The sequence below is a fragment of the Periplaneta americana genome, chromosome 2, assembly GCF_040183065.1.
Source record: "Periplaneta americana isolate PAMFEO1 chromosome 2, P.americana_PAMFEO1_priV1, whole genome shotgun sequence".
In the NCBI taxonomy this organism is placed as follows: domain Eukaryota; kingdom Metazoa; phylum Arthropoda; class Insecta; order Blattodea; family Blattidae; genus Periplaneta; species Periplaneta americana.
The window spans coordinates 74,929,469-74,945,199 of NC_091118.1; the positions used below are offsets into that span (position 1 = coordinate 74,929,469).

The window sequence follows — 15,731 nt, forward strand, 5'->3', positions numbered from 1 at the left end:
TACAGGTCATTGGGAAAGAGAGAAAATACAATTTTGGTCAATACACCATAAACATTATTTTACAACAGCTAAATCAGAATACTTACATACAGTACAACACAGCACTGAATAAAATCATCAAAGAATATAATGCCTCTTCCAGAGCGGTCAAATTTCCGAAGAAGCATATCAATTGATCCTTCAGACAGTCGGTAGCCAAACGTTGTGAGGGCTATCTTGAGTTCATTGCGGTCTATATTGCCTGAGTTATCACGATCAAATGTCCGGAAACAATTCTGCCAATCTGTTACATATTTCCATAAGGCACCGAAGTCCTCAAAGTTAACTGTTCCTCTGTTCTGCTTGTCAAACATTCCTGAAAACACCATACATATGTTCCCAATACAAGGAAAACAAAGATTTAATAAAATTAATTTCTATTTCTCTACATGAATCAAAGAAACCAAAGCTGATTAAACTGTAATAATCATAAAACTGTATATTTTACAATAGGCCTATAAGTTTTGCTTTAATAGGAATACTATTAGCATTTCTACTACTAAAATAATGTGACACTGTAGGAAATCATCATTTCAAGACTGCAATCTTCCCACACCAATACAAAAAGAAATAACCTATTTTTCAATTAAAAAAAAAAAAGCACTATTTATTGCTGGCTCAATAGTAATATTAATATTTGATGAATCTGTAAGACAGTGATAGTGCAACATGTTGCAGAATTGATGTATTTAGATTAAATTGTATCATGAAAAATCACAATACAAAAATTAAGCCTTACACAATCACACACTTCTGTTGAATAATATACATTACACTGAAACACAAAGTCAGAAAGCAAATAGTTTTAAAAATATTACAACATTATTCCACTATAAATTGATTTTTATAGTCGTGAATGCTGAATAATTAATTTCTGACACCTATGATGTATCAGTTCAAAGTCTGTTATTAAATAACCCTGTTCCTCAGGGTATGAGTTTTCAGTGGCGTGCAGTAACAGAAATAGAGGTTCTAAATGTAGTTAAAAAATGAAAAACTCCAATAGTATGGATATTTATGGTATAACTAATACTTTAGTAAAAAATATAATACATCATATACTTTTGCCACTTACTGTTTGCATTAACAGATGTTTAAAGGATGGAATTTTTCCTCAGAAATTTAAATTAGCAAAAACTGTCCCTATTTATAAAAAAGGTGAAAGAAATAATGCTGGAAACTATAGACCAATTGCTATTTTATCCATCTTTGGTAAAATATTAGAAAGTGTTGTACTCCTACAGTTGAGAGAATATTTTGAACTACATGACCTTATTATTCCTTCACAATTTGGGTTCTGTCCAGGTAAAACTACTCAGGATGCAATGGATGAATTATTGAGTACTATATATACACATTCTTTGAAAATAGAAATTATACATATGCTATATTTAATGATTTAAGTAAAGCATTTGATTCCATTCCGTATGATGTACGAGGCCTGTCTAAAATGTATCCAACCTTAAATTTTCCCGCGCAAAGTAGTGATTCTAAGGCGGCGCCACTGTGCACGGTGGAAGGAGGAACCGTAATGCGCATGTTTGAATTTTTTCACCGCATTCGCTTGTGCCAGTCACTGGCTGGTGGTCGCCAAGTAAGGTGCTGTTCTAAGTGTTTGTCGGATTTAGTTTTCTCGCAAGATGACTGAACGAATTGAGCAAAGATACTGCATCAAGTTTTATCAAAAGCTTGGTGATTCTCAAAGTCAAACAATTCGTAAGATTCAGCAGGTGTTTGGGGAAGATGCGATGGGTGTAACACAAATTAAGGAGTGGTTCAACCGATTTAAAGATGGCCGCACATCAGCGGAGAGTGAGCAGCGTTGTGGCAGGCCCCAAACTGCTCGGAGTGCAGCTGTTGTTGAGAGGGTGCGAAATTTGGTGATGGCAGATCGTCGTTTGACCGTGCGGGAGATTGCCAAAGAGGTTGGAGTGAGTAAAGATTCTGCACATGCAATTTTGCGTGATGATTTGAACATGAACCGAGTGGCTGCGAAATTCGTGCCCAAGTTGTTGTCCCCGGAACAAAAAGACCTCCGTCGTGATGTTGCACAGGACCTTCTGGACACCGCCAACACTGATCCTGGGTTTCTGAACACCGTGATAACTGGAGATGAGTCATGGGTGTACGGGTACGACCCAGAAACAAAAAGACAGTCGTCGCAATGGAAGCATCCCGAGTCTCCAAGGCCGAAGAATGCGCGGCAGGTGCGAAGCAAAATCAAGGTGATGCTGACTGTTTTCTTTGATGTCCGTGGAATTGTGCATCACGAATACGCACCGGAAGGACAAACGGTGACAAAGGAGTACTATCACGATGTTCTCAGGCGACTCCGTGATGCAGTTCGGCACAAAAGACCAGATATGTGGACGGCGAACAACTGGCACTTGCAACACAACGCCCCCGCACATTCATCCCAATTGATCCACACTTTCTTGGCCAAACATGGAATTACAACCGTTCGCCAACCTCCCTACTCTCCAGACCTGGCTCCTTGCGACTTCTGGTTGTTTCCAAAATTGAAGACACCACTGAAAGGATCCCGTTTTGAGAGTAGAGAAGAGATAATGCGGAACGCGACGACGGAGCTGAACACTATTCCAAAAGAAGACTTCCAGAGGTGTTTCCGGCAGTGGAAGGATCAGTGGGCTAAGTGTGTGCAAGCACAAGGGGCCTACTTTGAAGGGGATTAGGGTCCCAACCCCGTCAGGTATTTGAAATATTTTTTTCTGGCTAAAGGTGGGATACTTTTTAGACAGGCCTCGTATTGTTAATAAAACTTGCATACTATGACATAAGGGGGATAGAACAAACATTTTTCCATTCATATTTGCTTGGACGTTCCCATATTGTAGAAGTAAATGGAAAAAGAAGTACTGTAGCTCCAATTAAATGTGGTGTTCCTCAGGGCTCTATTCTTGGTCCATTCTTGTTTCTTATTATGATAAATGACTTGCCATATAATGTATGCTGACCGATACAACTTTTGTTATCACACATAATAATACTGCTGAGTTAGATTTCATGAAGCAAGCTCATTTGCTGAAATAAGAAAGTGGTTTTCAATTAATGGATTTATTGTTAATGATAAAAAAACTCATGTGTTAACTCTAAGTTTGAGACAAACCCTAAATAATGTGATAAATGAACCTGTAAAGATGCTGGGTATGTATTTGGATCCTAAACTAAGGTGGAACAGCCATGTCAGTTATGTATGTAAAAGAATTTCTAGAGTAATTTATCTCTTGAGAAGTATCATGTACAAGATTCCCAAACATTATTTAAAACAAGTTTACTATGCACTATTTGAAAGTGTTATTAGATATGGATTACTCTTATATGGAAATAGTTCTGACCTTCCAAACATTCTGTTACTGCAGAAAAAGGCAGTTCGTATTATAACAATGTCACCATCCAGACTATCATGTAGATCTCTTTTCAAAAATGAAAAGATTATGACAGTCTACAATCTATATATTTTTGAACTTTTAATGTATGTAAACAAGAATATTACTAATTATACAAGTATAGTAAATCTGCATCGCTATGAAACCAGAAATAATGATCAATTAAATGTACTACATGTCAGGTTGCAAAAAACACAATCAAGCTATGTAATTACTGCATTAAAAGTATATAACAAGATACCAACAAATATAAAGGCACTTAATGAAACACAATTTAAATTTCAAATTAAGAGATGGCTACAAAATAATCCTTTTTATAATATGAATGAATTTTTTGAAAATGATGTAGTATTTTAGTTAAATTTTATTATTTTTTACTCTTTTAATGTTTTAAATATTGACACATTGTTTTTTATATAATTATATTGACGAGGTCTTTTGTATTCTTGTACCTTCAGGCAAATAAAGAATATGAATATGAATATGAATATATGAATACATCAGACCAACAAGGAAGAAATAATATTCACCAGAAGTTTTCAGGTTTCGTTAATGGATACAAAAAAGAAAGTAAGCTACCAGGCAGAAAATACTATTTGCAAATATTTGGAATAGGATCTATAATAAAAATAATAAAAAAGAAAAATAATTTAATATTTTGAATAGTAGTAGTAGTATTAAAAAAATAATAAAGGTCCTAATAGTGCTTTCAATCCCTCTTTTGTTGCTTAGAGTAGAGTGGGAACTTGGTAGACAGGTAGGGTAAGAAATTTCATAAAATATTAGTACTGGAAGAAAAAGCGAAAGGCGATTGCCATGTGTAATTTCCAAAGTCTGAGATTTTCAGCTATAGTGTGATACGCAATTCATTTGAATTTTATATTTTCTTCTGTCTTTTTTGAAGGACCACAAGGACAGAACTCGAGGACAACAGGTGGTCCGCAGACCATAGTTTGAGAAACGCTGCCCTAGCTTAATGGTAAGTTTTAGTTGCCATGGTAATATTTTACACTGCATAGGTACAATCATGACATAGTTAAAAATGCAAGGAAAAAGTTTTTAATATCACTTTAGTTCAGGGCTGGGCTCCAGCAGCGATTCCAAACTCTAAACGGGGGTCACTTAATATTCATCCATCACAGCATCAACGCTGCACGGTGTTCAGTGGGGAAGAAAGGGGTTGCTTTAATAAATGCGATGTTAGGCATGCAAATAGAATTTTTTTTTATCCAATGCCACCAGGTTGTCATTTGACATTTCTGGTCTCTCCTGGCAATGGCTTATTTGTAACCCACTTCTGACGTTTGGGTGCCTGGAAGGCAGAGTTAAGCTGCCCCGATGATGATATTATGATAAGATGATTATGAAGTGCCAGGAGAGGTCTTAAACCTAAGCCTAACCGAATTTCCAGACCATGGACGAATACAGGAACATTCCCCTTTAAGGAAAAATTCCTGTGCTCTAACAGGGAATCGAACGTGGGACCTCACAAACTGTTGTCAGACGCTCTGACCACTAGCCCATGAGGCTGGTCCGAAAAGCCTTGATTGATATATTATAAACAGACAATCATACTTTCTGTTACATATTAATTAAAGGCTGGTCCACAATAAACCAGGAATGGAAACGATGAGAGCAAGAACGGAAATATTGTTAAAATAAATGTATTTAAATGTGAGCATTCACAATTAACGAGAAACTTACTGGAGGCCGGGAACGGGAACGTTAAAATTATGAATGCTTACATTTAAATACATTTAATAATATAAAACATTGCTATATCTCATCTCTACTTTGGGGCTGAAGTGATTTTGTTTGACAGTAACTTTGGCAGACTGATGGTAATCGAGTCACTGTTTTGATTTGTCAGGGCTGCAGAAATATACCGGTACCCACGTTTCATCACATGTGACAATTTTCCTGATAAATCATATATATATATATATATATACACTCTGTGTTGAACCTGTTCAGGTGTCTATTCATGTGGTACAGATCTACAACTTCTATACGATTTTTTAGGCGTCTAAATGTGGTGATGCTATCTTTTGAAACACCAAGTTCTTCTGACAAACTACGAGTAGATACTTTGTTTTGTGGATTTTCTACCAAAACTCTGTGTGTATTCTTATTCCATACATTACTGTAAGTCTTCCAGATTTTTAAGATAAAGGAAGAGCATTCCAAGTAATGGCAACAATGCTGTAAACCAGTGCTCCTAGTGGTGACCATTGAAATCTTGTACTACATAATAGAGCAGCAATTGTTTCATAAATTGGCAATATTGAAAGTCTCTAGGTAGCCATATTTTGCAATAGAAAAACATGCAACTTGGTGCTTTAGGGTACGGTATTAAAAGAAGTCCTATCACAATGAACTATTGCAAAATGCGCGGAAGCTAGGCATTCACTTTCTATCAAGAGCTGACGACCAAAGACATTTAGATCAATCAGTGAGAGAGACATCCAGAAATGATGCTGCAGATGGAATCCGCCATTTCCCATGAATTTGGCAACTTATTGTTTACATGGTAGAGGACTATATTTGAAGTATGTAATGCCAAAAGTAACCTAAATAAATTTAGTGTGAAAGAGTAACTATGTTGCCATTACTTTTTGAATGCCCTGGTATTTTAAATAATAATGACAGTTTTATTCGTACTGTAATCTGATATGCAATTCCTACAAGTTCAGACTTCTGAGTCGTAACCTATGATAGATGCTGCTGTAGACAAAGGAAGAAATACCCGTTCTCTTAGTATATTTATTTACAATTAAAATTACGTTATCATATTGATACGGAAACTACTTATTTTCAGTAAACAAAAGTGTTTATTTTAGACATCTCTGGAAAAAAGTTCAGGGCAAAAGAAGATATCAGTTGTTAGACGACATTAAGACATATCGATCATATGCAGAGACTAAGAGGAAGGCAGAAAATAGGAAAGATTGGAGAATGCTGGGTTTGCAGTGGAAAGAACTGCACTTTAGCAGAAAACTATGAATCAGACATCTAAAACGAATATTTTTGGAAGCTAAGGTCCACAGTCTAATTATAAGACATAATTCTAATATTTAAGTATAATTTATTCTCTTCAGTTTTTTAAAATACATTTTTTCTCATAACATCAACTGAGCACTATTTACGCGAACCTTATACAATATTTCACATTCACATAATCGGGGTAATGTAACTCCGCCTTCCAGGCGCCCCAACCTCAGAAGTGGGTTACAATTAAGCCACAGCCAGGAGAGAAGACCAGAAATGTCGTAAAGACAACCTGGTGGCATTGGATAAAAAAAAAAACAACATTTTGAATTTTAAAAATCTAAAATATCACATTTTAGCCTACTTTCCTTAATTCACGAGGATATTTACAAGCTGGAAGACAAAACACTAAGTCTGTCTACAAACAGTACAGGATGTTCGCGTTGTAACTTGGCACTTCTTTAATTTAACAAGAATATGTATATACGAAATTTGATAGGATAATATACTGAAGTTCCTATAAGCTTATTATCCTGTGTCTTTAATTCAATGCAACTCACGTTAGTCATTATGTGATGGATGAAACAGTAGAATCGTACAGAATTAATTATCTTTATTTTAACAAGAATGATATTTTTCAAAATATGGCATTTTCTTTACAAGTACTGGTTTCATGAATGTGGTGCACAAGGTAAAGGGTTTTTTGTAAAATACGAAAACGCTTTGGTAATAAATTATGTTGATATGTGAGTGCAAGTTGTAATAACCATTGCAATATTTCATTTTTGATCACGAAATTACTGTGACCAATCTTTCATTAATTATTTGAAGGAAAGTAGGCTTACGTGTAAAAAAGACTAGGAAGGGCAGTTGACTTCAGATACAGAATAATGAAATGTAGGATTTCACTTTGATTGTTTACCATTCATAATTATTGAACAATTAATGCTATTCACAGTCATAATTAAAAATTCATACAAACAACGAAGTTCAGAAAGCTACACATTACAACAGACATTTTCGAAAATTCGAATGATCAAAGACACAAATTTTGTTACTACAAAACTTGTGTTTGTGCATGGTATTTTTTTTAAATAAATTTTTCCTATTTCTCTAATCTTTTGTGTAGTTAATCCAAGTATTTTTACTAATTCTGGACTGATTTTCCTACAGTTATTTTATTGTGGCTTCATATTTAATAAAATTCTGAGATTCGGGAAAACTTAAGTTAAGACTTCAGTTATATTGCACACAGAAATATAGCAACATTTATCTTACAAAAAATGGAAACAAATCAGTGCATTTTATTATACTGTTCCAAAAATTACAAAATTCGTACATGTACAGCATATTTAACTACACCTTATATTCATTTTATATCAATATTTGACTTCAAGAACTCTTCTTCAATAAAGAAACAAGACAATTTGTACACCACATGGTGAGGAGTAGCACTACAAAATGTCTTAGAAAATTTAAAAATTTTTAAATCTATGAAGTAGTACAGTGTATCTCAGCTGAAGATTCCAACAAATGTGCTGACATCATTGCAATCAATAGGAAGAAGAACACTGGCTTTGCTATTGAGCCAACAGCTCGTGGTTTTCATTTGGCAGATTCCACTGTAGCAAATTTCCAGTTAATAAAATGTATTTTTGGGAGTAAAGGCTTTTACAATGACTCAAAAGTGATAATGAGCTTGGATTTCAAAACTGGGTATTGAAATTTAATATACCAGTAATCAATATTTCGAAGGTTCTCCTACTATGACAAACTTAGTTATTTGGGCTATCCAATCATAATGAACTTTAAAAAGTGGGAGAATTTCAAGGTCTCAAGTAACACTCTCTGAGAATATAACATATAGGCATATATAGCTCCGAAATGTTAGAAAAATTAAATTTTTATACATAGTTTTAAAACAGAAACTTTAATCACTAACATTTAGGTCTCATGAATATAAGGGTAATCAATTTTTACAATTTTATGTTTCTGCACCTATTACAAGGTATAAGATTTTCTTCGTCTAAATACATACCATCAACTGGGGATACTTGGGACACGGGAGTGAACTTGGGACAGTTGCGGTATATTTAATTTCTATCTTCCTGGCAACACTGTTACTTCAATTTGGCGGGTTTCTGTGTATTTACATGTTACTCAAGACTTGCTCTTCTTATATGAAAAGAATTGTCATTTCTGGACTGGTAAGTATGAGTATATTTTATATATCGCAAATGACGTTAATTTGACATTAATTTTACATAATATAACCTTGCTTATAAATCCTATACTGTTAAAGCTATACTATTTCTGATTGATCCGAGTTATAACCTCACTTTTACTGAAGCACAGCCACGTTGATACTACAGCATATAAGTAACCTAAAAGACATGATCCATAGTTTCTTAAGAATGTCATGAATGGGCTAACTTGGGACAGTGTCCCAAGTAACCTGTTGTTTTTATAACATGGTTTTTAACAATTACGTGCGTCTAAAATTTGTATTAATTTTCATTGCAGTTGATAAAATGGCTAGAAAGCATAATAAGAAGTATGGTAGCAGATCATACTCTGATTTCTCCAAAGAAAACCTAGAAAAAGCCATAGATGCTGTGAAGAAGAAGGAATTAAGTCTGCGGAAAGCGGCAGAGAAGTATGGGGTTCCAAAGAGCACAATAAGCAGGAAGGTGAAAGGCGAAAACATGAATAATTTTGGACGTCCACCTGTTTTTAAGCCTGCTGATGAACACTGCATAGTTGAAGGACTTAAAATATCTGGCAATTGGGGATTTCCCTTAACCGATATCGATATACGATTCATTGTGAGAAATATTTGGACGAAAAGGGATTGAAAGAGAGTATATTCAAGGATAATATGCCTGGAATTGACTGGGTAAAGTCATTTTTGAATCGTCACAAGGATGAACTGAAAGTACGCCTCAGCGAAAATATTAAGAGAGCGAGAGCGGCAGTGGATGAAGAGACACTAAAGAAATATTTTGACGAACTATATATATCTCTCCAAGGTGTACCACCAGAGGGTATTATCAATTATGATGAGACCAATATGTGCGATGAACCTGGAAAAAAGAAAGTAATCGTGAGAAGAAACTGTAAACATCCAGAAAGATTGATGGTTGGCACGAAATCCAGCACCTCTGTCATGTTTGCTGGTACAGCCTCTGGCCATTGTCTACCTCCATATGTAGTGTACAGATCGGAGCAATTATATCACATCTGGATAGAGGGAGGACCATCAGGAACCCGCTTCAATTGTTCGAAATCTGGGTGGTTTGAAGGCCAGATATTCGAAGACTGGTTCTTTACAACAGTCCTTCCTTACTGCCGAAGATTAGGCAATCATCCGAAGGTTATTATAGGTGACAATTTGGCCAGTCACATTTCAATTAATGTAATTGAAACATGTGAAAAGAATAATATTAGATTTGTGCTAATGCAACTCATCTTTGCCAACCATTAGACGTTGCATTTTTCAGACCCCTTAAAGTGAAATGGAGGGAAGTGTTGGAGGAATGGAAGGGAAAGAACCGTGGTTCAATTCCAAAAGACACTTTCCCACGTCTCCTGAAGAGGTGTCTTGCACTACTTGAGTCCAACATTGCTCCAAATTTGGTAAGTGGTTTCAAGGCTAGTGGCATCTATCCTGTGGATGCACAACAAGTACTGAAACGAATTGCACCACAAATGCCGATGAAACCACATGGTCTGAGACGTTCGAGGAATTCTTGAAGGAATCAAGAATGACTGAAACAACGAAGCAGAAAAGAAGACAAAAGTTAAATATCTCTCCAGGTGCCAGTGTGACATCAGACATCCTAAAAGAACACATAAATGAAAGAGAGAAGAAGAAGACAGAAAAATCAAAAAAGAAACTAAAATTTCCACAACATACTGGTCGCTGCCCCTCAAAGAAAAGGAAAATGGAACCTGTATCCTCATCAGAAGATGATGTGTACTCAGTACATGATTCCTCCTGTGACAACAACCTGACATTCCTGGTAGATGATGATGAGTGTAATGAAGCAAGCGTCAGTAATGAATCAGTTCAAAAGGAAGACAATCAAACAGAAGCTCTACAAATTCAAGTTGGTGATTTTATTAGTGTAAAATTTGTTTACAATGAAGGCACTAAGAAAGAAACTGAAAAACAATTTATAGCAACAGTGTTATCAATTTCTCATGGGCATTATCAGTGCAAGTTCATGAGGAACTACAAGGGAGACAAGAATATCTTTGTGTTTCCGGATGAAGATGATGTTTCAGTTGTGATTCTTCCCCAAATTATGAAAAAAATTACTCCCAAGTCCATACAAAGGGGCAGGCATTTCTTTTAGTGTGTCTGTTAATTATTTCAAAACATTATGCATTTCTTCATATTATGCTTCTCATTTGAAATTTTTCCTTATTGTGTAATATTACAGAATTAAATAATTATAACAAAGGGTGTAAAATAATTTATAATTATTTTAAAATGCATATAATGTCCCACATTACACCAAAATAGTGAAACTTGGGACAATAAATGTTCTAATACTAATTCCAAATGAGATTATGATGAACTGTCCCAAGTTTCCTAAAGTAGGGTGTAACTTGGGACATCTATAAAATATTATATTTATCCTTACCATAATATTCTGGCACCAATTGGTAGTATTAATGTTTACTGGAAGGGAGAAAACTGTGATTGTTTGAAATAACAAATGCAGTAGATAATATAATACCTTAAAAAAAAATACTGTCCCAAGTATCCCCAGTTGACGGTAATAGATGATATGCACGAAAAGTTCTAAATGTGACACCACATGAGGATCTTCAGTCTGTTACTCAAATAGAAACAAACTACGTCTTCTGTGAGTATAGCACGACACATGAGATGATTAGATGATGCTTGATGCACTAACTAACTGTTTACAGTGAATTGTTGTAACACCATCTTGATCTTCATGTTGACGGAATTCTGCAGCTGTAACAAAAGAGTAATATTTATAACACTTCAATCCCTGTAGCAATACAAAGCAACGCTTTGATATTTACATTTTATTCTTATGTATTTTAAATGAACAAGCAATATCAATCTATAATTGGTTAAGATACACAGAGAGATATATTTATAATTCGAGAGGGGTCACAGCACACATGGATGCAATGATTTATTGGCATTTACGTCACCTGCTCTGGTATCGGCTGAGTCAACCTTTCTGAAAAGCAGCAGCATGTGACTGTCTAGTCATTCTTGCACAATAGTTCACTATAGTATTAGGCAGAGAATTTTTTTAATGGGAACTTATTTACAGAGCAAAAGTTTTACTCAGTAAAACGAGTCACAGTACATTTGTAAATTTCGTCACAGATATTCACAATCTCCTGTACCAACCAAGTCATATTATCGTATGTTCATGCATTCATTTCAAAGTGGCATAAGGGTTCTGTGTTACACAAAGAAAAAGAAAGAAAGAAGTGTACTGAGAGAAGTAAAGTTAGCTGATATTCAAGCAAGATTGCAGTTAAGCCCTTGAAAACCCCTTTACTTCAAAAAGTTGGCATTTTTGTATACTTCAATGCAGAGAACAACAATTTTACATTTCCAGACATACTACATTCAAATGGTTCACAAGTGACTGCTAACAGATTTCACTGCAAGGGTTAGATTCTACATACACTTGCGTAATTCAAAAAGTTCACAATGGATAATTCATCCAAATTTGTTTTCATGAATCATGAGTGATGAAACATGGTGCCACTTACTAAGTCATGGCAACTTTTTTTTTTCTGCGAAATCCAGACTGCAATTCACATTTTTCGATATGCAATAATGACATAGACGTATGGTACTTAGTGATGTCGCTAGATGGTGTAGATCAGGCCTGCACAAGGTTTGCGCTCTGCGAGTCAGCTCACAGCTCATGAGCGGAATGCAGATACTAGCTGCACTCTGTATAAGGGTGGACTGGAAGAAGGGGTGATCTCGTACAAAATATACCCAAAAGGAAGTACTATTACGAGAGCTCATGAAATGAATTCCCGTTCAGTGTTTGCAAAACTATCTTGGACTATAATTAATTAATAAAGAAATATTTATTTTACAGAAATAATAGAAATTCTATAGGTACTTAAATGTACAATATCATTTTGTTATATTTTTATTTACCAGTACATCAGAACGAGGTTTTATGCTGTTGGCAGCTGAAAGGAACAGTAGCCTACTGATCGTAATGAAACATCAGTTACAGATGTTCGATGTCTGCCTTTATTAAAGTTGATTATAGAAAACAGTTGCTCACAAATATAAATATTGAGCCAAACATAGCAATCATTTTCACAGCCAGCCTGTGTAGTCGTGGATATTATTGCTAATGTTTAGTCTTGTAAAACTCAACCAGGCTAGTAGTATTATTCAAACGATCTTTAGCCCTTAGGTCACACTGAAGATCAATAAGTTCGAACTGTAAATCGTTAAATGTTATGTTCCGTCTTTTAGATTCCTCCATACTGTACTGTAGCAGTAGGTAAGCAACGTGAAACAGTTACTGAGAATAGGCCTACACACTGCACTCCACTAGATAACTGAGTGGTCGTTTCCCTCTCCTCTACCTATAGCAAGTCTATGTCATTCTGACATATCTTCCTCTCCGTTTTGGCGAGCGGTAAACACAGCTCTCCCGCTCCAAAGGAGCGTGCGCGCTCGTTGAGCGCTGTTTGTGCAGGTATGTAAAAATAGCAGAGCTTCGTGGTCAAAACATGAGGGAATGTCACACACAACTCCTAGATGCTGATGGAGATCGTGCTCTCACATACAGAACTGTTGCAAGGTGAGTTGCAGCTTTCTAACGTGGACGAGTGGCAAGTACCGACATGCCTCGTACAGAACCCACTACGACTGTTTGTACCGATGTTGCTCATGGTGTGACCACACAATGCTTAGAGAGTGAAAGACTATGGGCTCTACAGCACTGGAGATGGGAAGTACTAGACCATTCCCCTACTTGCCCGATCTGATCCATGCGATTTCGATTTGATACCGAAATTGAAAGCTCATTGTGTGGGAGAAGCTTACCTACATGAGAAGACATCGCCAATGCAGTGCAACGCAAGATTACTAGATTGGACAATGAGGCAGCTGATGGTATTCGTCACCTTCCTCATCGTTGGCAGTGAAGGTTGATAGCCTTGATGATTACTTTGAAGGTTCGTAATGTGTTAATGTGCGTGCAGATTACTGTGCTCAACATTATTACTGTAGATGAATTTTTTTTTTTATTATTTTTACTCTTCTCCCTTACCTACAATACTTCCTGAGTAACCCATGTAACAGACATTAATGGAAAAATACATAATGTATTTTCATATGTATATTATGAAATGTCTGTATAACAACACATTTGCTTGCAAAAAAAAATAATCGTCATGACATGACTTAGGAAGTCACCATCGTATATTGTTACGTTAATCCATAGCATAATCATAAATGAGACAAAAAATTCACATAATTATATTCTGAGTCATATTGTAGTTTCTCTAGATGGATGTAATACTATATGAGGACTGAGTTAAGATTATAATAGATCTTTACGCACAGAAAACTTGATATTCTGTCGAAATATTGTATAACTTATTTAAACATTATTTGGTCCACTTAAAATACTCTAATTTTATACATTTCAGTTTCTTTTTGTCTACAGAACACAATAGTATTTTTAAGAGTTTTGTCGTAATGATGAGTATTTTTACTGGACCAAAAATATAGCACATACTGTCTAGAGCAGTGATCGCCAAACGCTGTGTTGCGACACATGCCCCTGTCTCCATTCAAGCGTAACCATGACATCATATCCCCACCCTCTGTTTATAGCCAACACTTTGATATAAGTAAAGACATTTATCAGCAGCGGATGTACGCATGTAATGTTACAAGTGTGTAGAATAATATGTTTCGATCTCTTTTCGAAAACAGATAGTAAGTAAAAACTTAATTTTAAGGAGCATGGAAGGAAAAGTATTTATTTTGTGCAGATGGCAAAAATATGAGATACTTAATCTGTGTAAAATTTTAAATGAAGTATAAAAGAACAATGTATGTTGTCATTATTTTTCTTGTTATGAAGACTACCACGCCCTTACCTGTAACTTGAATAATAAATGAACAATAAAAAGTAGCGGCTTTGTCTTAATCAGAGTGAAATACTTCGACGTTTTTTTCGATGTATATAGTGTAATTTGTATATTTAATTAATAAATAAACAATGAAAAGTATTGGCTTCTATGTTTTAATCAGTGTAAAATACTTCCACTTTTTTTCTACGTTTGAGTGTAATTTGAATATTTCATTGATAAATAAACAATAAAAAATATCGGCTTCTATGTCTTAATTGGAGTAAAATACTTCAACTTTTTTTTTTAAGTATGTAGTGTAATCTAAACTTCGTGACCAGCCTGGTACGTTTTTCTAATTTCAAATTACTGCTGATGTAAAGTACACGCTTTTTCTATGTTAAATAAGAAAATAAATTTATGTTATTTTATTAATAATACAAAAATAATTAATAGGAGGATAAAAAATTAACATGGAAAGAAGTGTGTATAGTTAATAAGTAGAAGAATATTATATTGCTTTCGTTTTTTGGTCACAGTCCGATTCTGCACTGTTATCCACTGCATTACCTGAGGACATATGCACTCTACCCTTCTCCCTGCAATAGTGGTGTGCGGGTTGCATTTCTATTACGTCACAATTTCGTGGTGTTTGGCAACCACTGGTCTAGAGTGAAAATAAGTATTTTGCCATTGAGCTCACTGGAGCTGAGTTATTTATAAAGGGTCACAAAATGGCGTTCCTGTGCTTATAATTTATCCATATTCGTTTCCTGTGTTTCTTAAAATAATATTTATGTACCAGATTCATTTTCATTTTATTATTTACATAAACAATGATGCACAACCGAGCGAATTGGCTCAGATGGTAGAATTTGAGACTCACATTCTGGAGGTCATGTGTTCAAACTCTGTGGCCAACCAATCTGACTGGGGTTTTTCATGGTTTCCCTTAGTCATAAAGGCAAATATCAGATTGGAAATTTACATGCATGATTGATCACCGCCTCAATTACCAATACAATAAACATTAATCAAAATCTGTAATCAGTTAGCGCATGAACACTACACACTATAGAAACAGAAACTCGACAAGAGTAAAAACGACCTACTGATATACCCACACATTCTAAACACGCGACATGACCATAGATGTTAAAGCATGTATAAATAAACTTAACAAAG

General features: G+C 35.2%; 1 protein-coding gene and 1 long non-coding RNA gene across 2 annotated transcripts in view; one reads left to right on the forward strand and one right to left on the reverse strand.

The window, feature by feature from the left end:
* The window catches only part of LOC138694340 (uncharacterized), a 47,834-nt gene that overhangs the window by 19,125 nt on the left and 12,978 nt on the right, over window positions 1–15,731 (forward strand). The window contains exon 2 of the long non-coding RNA XR_011330906.1: window positions 4,351–4,425. This is a non-coding gene — a long non-coding RNA (uncharacterized lncRNA). The remainder of the gene's footprint in view (window positions 1–4,350; window positions 4,426–15,731) is intronic.
* The window catches only part of LOC138694339 (uncharacterized), a 56,694-nt gene continuing 47,505 nt past the window's right edge, over window positions 6,543–15,731 (reverse strand). Inside the window, exon 7 of the mRNA XM_069817958.1 lies at window positions 6,543–11,421. The gene's annotated coding sequence lies outside the window, so the exon portion shown is untranslated. The remainder of the gene's footprint in view (window positions 11,422–15,731) is intronic.